Genomic DNA, 6,654 nt, shown 5'->3' with positions numbered 1-6,654 from the left:
GAGGAGGAGGAGGAGGAGGAGGAGGAGGAGGAGGAGGGAGGAAGAAGAGAGGGGGTAGTGACTGCTCGGAAGTCCAAGGACATCCTTGGTTACATAAGAAAGGGGCAAGGCAGCCTGGGCTACAAAACACAAACAGAACAAAGCAACATTCTGCTCATGATCTGAGTCTAACTCGTCTTGACTCCTTCCTTCTGTGTAGTAGGAGCCTAGTGTAGATAAAGACCAAGGTGGCAGGGAGTGCTCCTGGGTGGCAGGGAGTGCTCCCGGGTGGCAGGGAGTGCTCCCGGGTGGCAGGGAGTGCTCCCATCTTAAGAATCAGAAGGCACAGTAGAGTCAGAATGGGTTTGCCTTGTCTCCTTCGCTAACCCCTCACACCTGATGAGAAATCAGCTTGGTTCCTTATGAAGACCCGCACACGGACCTCAGGCTCTGGCCAGGGCTAGCTTCTACATCTCTCCCCCCCCCCCTCCCGCCTCCCCAAGTCCAAGATCTGACAGTTTCACTGGGTGAGGAGTGACCTGCTGCAAGTTGGCTGTGTCCCCATTTATAGAATTGATGCAGCTCAGAGAGCGGAGGCCCGTGCTTTGGATCCTTAGCCAAGCTGAGCGAGTCCTCTTTTTAAAACCAGGTGAGGTTCTGGGGCCAAGTAGCATGTGATTGCCTCCCCAGGACCCTCCGTTTAAAGGAACCTAATATGCCTTAATCGTGTGTGTACTTCAGGCACCTGTGTCCCACTCCCCCCCGCCCTCCCTCCTGGTGACTCTGGCTGTTTGCAGTCTCATGTAGGCTCCATCATCTCCTCTTTGCCCATCAGCATTTTGACGTCTGACCTTTGGGTCCGCCCCTCCCATCCAGCAGATAGGCATTCTCCTCCATAGTTGCTGGCCTCAAACTCAGAGGCCTTTGCCTTGTGAAATGGCGTGGCGTGGCACTGTTGGGTGTCCTCAGCTCTGGCAGAGAAACTGGGTGGTCCTGGGGGAGTAGGAACCTATTGTAAAACCTATCTCACGCCCCCCCTCCCCGCCCAGTCAGATACAGGGACAGATGGGATCAGAGGGGTTTGTAGGGTAGGGGAGTGTCTTAGTCAGGGTTTCTATTTCTGCACAAACATGACCAAGAAGCAAGTTGGGGAGGAAAAGGTTTATTCAGCTTACACCTCCAAACCACTGTTGATCACCAAAGGAAGTCAGGCAAGCCAGTAAGCAGCACCCCTCCATGGCCTCTGCATCAGCTCCTGCTTCCTGACCTGCTTGAGTTCCAGTCCTGACTTCCTTTGGTGATGAACAGCAATGTGGAAGTGTAAGCTGAATAAACCCTTTCCTCCCCAACTTGTTCCTTGGACATGATGTTTTGTGCAGGAAAAAAACAAAAACAAAAACAAAAAAAAACCCGACTAAGACAGGGAGCAATCACGGAGTTCTGTCTACATGCCGGTTTTCCTTCTACAAGACAGCCACCTCCAGGAAGCAACTGCTAAAGCAGAATTGGAAATAAACCCAAGTCCTCAACTTAGCTGCTGAGCAGGGACTGGAAAAATACTCGTGTGATTTCCGAAGGAAACTCAGCTGGTCCTGTGTGTGTGTGTGTGTGTGTGTGTGTGTGTGTGTGTGTGTGTGTGTGTGTGTGTGTCTCGGGGTGAGTAGGGATAAGGGCTGCTCTGTCAATCCTGACTTTACAGCCACTCACCCTGGTGCCCACAGATCACACCCTGGATCTAGGCTCGATTGAAAAGTGCAAAGCCACTCCCACCCCTTGTTGCTGTTCAGCCCTGGCAAGTTCCTTTGGGCAACAGAGATGCTGTGCCCTCCAATTGTGCCTTTGTCCCATCACCTGTTGCTAGGGAGCGGATCTACCAATACCCAGGTTCCACTCTGCAGGTCCCACTCTGCATCTCTGAGCTTGCCTCAGGTCCCTCGGTAAGAGAGGAGGACCTCTGTTGACATTTCGGGAAGGTCACGTTCCAGAAAGCCTGAAGCCATGGCAGAAGACAAGAGGATGTGGCTTCCTCTGTCCCTGTCCCTATCTTGTGACCACCTCATTACACCCTAGAGCATCCCTCGTCTCTGTGGCTCCCACAGTGAAGGACACCTCATAGCCTGCATCCTTTACCCAAGAGTCTCCTTCAGCTGTTTATGTCACCTGTGCTGTGACAATCCCTGGCAGCACCGAGCCAGCTAAAAAAAAACCTGTTAATCCTCTAGAGACAATCTGCTGTTTAAATGTCGTCCCCTGTCGCCTTACAGAACCTGTTATATGGGGCTCACGGAGGTTGTGTATTAATCTACAGAAGGCGTTTGTACCAAACTCTTACTCTGTTCTAGAATGATGACGGTCCTCCTCAACGCGCTTTGTATGCTGGGGTGGGAGAAGGGAAATTATATATATGATATAGGATATATTTTCCTAACCGTTCCTCTGGGTCCTACCTGGGATGTGTGCATCTAGATGGGGAAGGACTCGACTCGCAAGGTGCGCATCCCAGTCTGCAGCATTCTGACAGCTGCCTTACCAGTCCACAAGCTGCAGAACTTCTGAATGACAGCAGATGGTGGGCACTGTAGCTAGTCCCAGGAAGAACCTAACTGCGTGACTGAGAATTCATCTATAAAAAAAAACAAAACTATATTTTTACTGTCAAAAGAAATGGGCTTCCCGGACTTCACAGTGGCCGGATGTCCCCTGTGCTTTTATATTTTGTCACTGTAAGAGGTTTTTTGGCACAGACAAGTCAGAAATCCAGCTGACTGCACTGAATGGGTGAATCTGCATGTGCAAAGGGGGCACACCCAGACTCCAAACGTAGTAAATAAAGCTTTCCTGTCAATGGTGACTCTGAGGCTGCGGGGGATCTCTTGGGTCCTTGGTTATTATGGGAGGGAGGAGCTGCTGGGGCTATTGATGAATAGATACCAGGGGTGCTAATCAACAGCCTATGCAAGGATAGTAACCTATCCATGATGAGAGCACTGGCCTACCAGGGAAACTAGTCAACAGCCTACCCAGGGATGGCAAGTGCTAACGTATTCAGGAAAATTAATCAGCTTACTGAATGATGTTAGTCAATAACCTACCCAGGGATGCAGTTGACACCTAGAGATGCAACAGTAGCTTACACAAGGATGTTTAGTTAACAACCTAGCCAGGGATGTTAATAACTGTTTCAAGTTTGTTTGTTTTGTTTTGTTTTCTGTTGCTGTGATGACTCCCATACCCAAAAGCAGCTAAAGGGAAGAAAGGTCTGTTTGGCTAACACTTCCACCGCCCTTCAATCGAGGGACGTCAAGGCAGGAATTTGAAACTGAATCCATGGGAGTCTCTGGTTACTGGTTGGACTAGTTTGTTTATAGACTCAGGCTTAGCTAGTAGGGACCACCTAACCAGGAATTGGTCCTGCCCACAGTGAGCCGGGCCCTCCGCCATTGATTTATACTCAAGACATCCCTACGGAGATGCCCATCCTGGCCTGGACACCCCTCAAAAGAGACTCGTTCTCAGATGGGAGTCTGTTGTCTCAGGCTGTTAAGGCTAATTAGAGTACTAGCCAGGGATGCTAATCAACAGCCTATCCAGACATGTTAGTAGGTAACATGTCTGGGAAGGCTGGTTAACAGTCTGCTCAGGAATGCTCAGGGTTTTCTAGAGGACATGGCAGCATGGATGTGTATTCAAAGGTCATTTATTAGGTTGGCTTTCATAACGTGACCCGGGCAACCTGACAATTAGGGAGTCTTCACACCAGAGAAGTTGAGGATGGGTATTACTCAGCCGTGATGCTGTCGCCCTCAGTGGCCCTTGTCTGGAGCCGAAGGCCTGGGGGATTGCTGGAAAGCCACTGGTCTGCAGTCTGTGTTAGAAGGCTGAAGAAGTTGGGTTCTGATGCCAGCGAGGAACGGTGGCCGCCGTGGCGGAGAGCAGCAGTCAGGCAGATGCAAACATTTGTTCCTTAGATGCCATTCTGTCCGGGCAGCCCATTTTAAAGGTGGGAGTCCTCGTTTCACTTCTGTTGCTGTGATAAAACACTGACATGGAGCGGTCTGGAGAGAAAGGATTTATTTGACTTATAATCCCAGGGTCAGTCCATCAGCGGGGACGTCGGAACTTCAGCTACCCACAGCCACGATCAAGAGCAGAGAGAGATGGAGACAGCTTTTCTTGTTCTTGCTCAGTTCAGTCTCTCAACCCTCAGCAGCTTAAGAAACTCTGCCTAGGGAATGGTACCACCCACATTTAGTATAGGTCTTAGGGTTGTATTGCTTTGGAGAGACACCATGACCAAAGTAACTCTTATAAAGTAAAACATTTAACTGGGGCTGGTTAGTTTCAGAGGTTCAGTCCATTACCATCATGGCAGGAATTACGGCAGTGTGCAGGCAGACATGGTGCTGAAGGAGCTGAGAGTTCTACATTTTGATCTGCAGGCAGCCAGGAGGAGGCTCTCTTCTGCCCTGGGCATAGATTGAGCACAGGACCTCACACAGCAACAAACTTTCTCCAACAAGGCCAGTACCTACTCCAACAAGGCCACACCTACTCTAACATTGCCACACCTACTCCAACATTGCCACACCCACTCCAGCAAGGCCACACCCACTCCAACAATGCTACATAGTGCCACTCCTTAGGACAAGCATATTCAAACCACATCACATCAATTAATATAATTAAGACAGTTCCCACAGATGTGCTGTGGGCAACCCAGAGTATATGATCCCTCAATTGAGAGCCCAGGTTTTGCCATGCTTAAATTTAAAGCTAATCATTACAATGGATTTCCTCATTTCACTTAACCTTTGCTGGGAAATCCCTCACAGGTGTGCCCAGAGGCAGCTCCTGTGGGTGATTCTAGATCCTGTCAAGTTGACAATCAATTTTAATCCCCATAGATGCTAATCAGTAGCCTACTCATTGTGGTTATCTTAGTTAGGGTTACTATTGCTATGATAAAACACCATGATCAAAATAAAATTGGGGTGGAAAGTTGGGGGGTTTCTTGGTCACTCACAGTTCCATGTAACAGTTCATCATCAAAAGCAGTGAGGGCAGGAACTCACACAGGGCAGGAACCTGGAAGCAGGAGCTGATACAGAGGCCATGGAGGGGTGCTGCTTACTGGCTTGCTCCCCATGACTTGCTCAGCCTTTCTTTCTTTCTTTCTTTCTTTCTTTCTTTCTTTCTTTCTTTCTTTCTTTCTTTCTTTCTTTCTTTCTTTCTTTCTTCCTTTCTTTTCTTTCTTTCTTTCTTTCTTTCTTTCTTTCTTTCTTTCTTTCTTTTTTCTTTCTTCCTTTCTTTTCTTTCTTTCTTTCTTTCTTTCTTTCTTTCTTTCTTTCTCTGAGATTTATTTATTTATTTTATGTATATGAGTATACTGTAGCTGTACAGAAGGTTGTGAGCCATCATGTGGTTGCTGGGAATTGAACTCAGGACCTCTGCTCATTCTGGCCCAAAGATTTATTTATTTATCATATGTAAGTACACTGTAGCTGTCTTCAGACACCCCAGGAGAGGGCATCAGATCTCACTACGGATGGTTGTGAGCCGCCATGTGGTTGCTAGGATTTGAACTCAGGACCTTCAGAAGAGCAGTCAGTGCTCTTAACCATTGAGCCCCTCAGCCTGCTTTCTTATAGAACCCAGGCCCACCAGCCCAGGGATGGCTCCACTCACAGTGGGTGGGGCCCTCCCCCTATCAATCACTAATTGACACAGGCATGTCTACAGTCCAATCTTGTGGAGCCATTTTCTTAATTGAAGCTCCCTCCTCTCTGATGACTAAACTCACTGTCCAGCACTGTGGTTAACAGCCTTGGTGGAGATGTTGATCAGCAGCCCCACCCCCGTCCCTCACCGGACAGCCTCCTATTCCCCCTCCCACCCCCAAGAAGTGACTCTACCCTTGCTAAGAGCATGTGGCTCTGAACAGCAGTGGTGCAGAAGGGCAGACAGAAAAGCTGAGATGACGGAGTGCTCAGGATGATTTGGTGTGGAGGGGGTGCCACGCTGTTTGCAGCACCGCCCAGCCAGTGACAACTGGCTCCATCACCAGTGGCAGAAAGTGGCCATTGGTGTGATCAGTGGTAGGCAGGGTCCTGGGGGAACAGGATCAAGTGACAGTCATGTGCTGTGTGCTGTGCTCACATGACCTCTCATCCAGACAGCTCAAGCTGTCGTCAAACCTGCAATGGAGCCGAGGCTACTCTTGAATTCCTGATCCTCCTGCCTCTGTTCCCCATGTCAGTGATGACCTGTGGGTTGTTGATCTGTGTGGAGGAACACGGGCCTCCCTTGTGCTAAGCCAGCATACCGCCTCAGAGCTACAGAAAGAAGAGACCCTGTATTATCACAGGATGTCCCCCACAATCTCATGCGTAGAGCATCTGGCTCCCAGACACACAGAAGTGCCATTTTTGGAAACTAGAGCTTTTAGGAGCTGGTCTGACTGGAAGAAGCGGCTGGGAGCTGGTCTTTCAGAGCGTTCTGTTCTGTCCCTGCCCCCTTCCCGTGTCTGCCTCCCCTTCTTCGTGTCTTGCCACAAAGCAAAGAACTTTGTCTACTACACACCCCATGCCACGACACACTCTACAAATATGTGGCGACCAGCAGCCTTGGCTTGAGCCGTCTGAAACTTCCAGCCAAAATAAACTGTCCACCCTTGTT

The sequence above is a fragment of the Mus pahari genome, chromosome 23 (genome assembly GCF_900095145.1).
Source record: "Mus pahari chromosome 23, PAHARI_EIJ_v1.1, whole genome shotgun sequence".
Taxonomy (NCBI): Eukaryota; Metazoa; Chordata; class Mammalia; order Rodentia; family Muridae; genus Mus; species Mus pahari.
Note: the sequence above shows the minus strand (reverse complement) of the source record.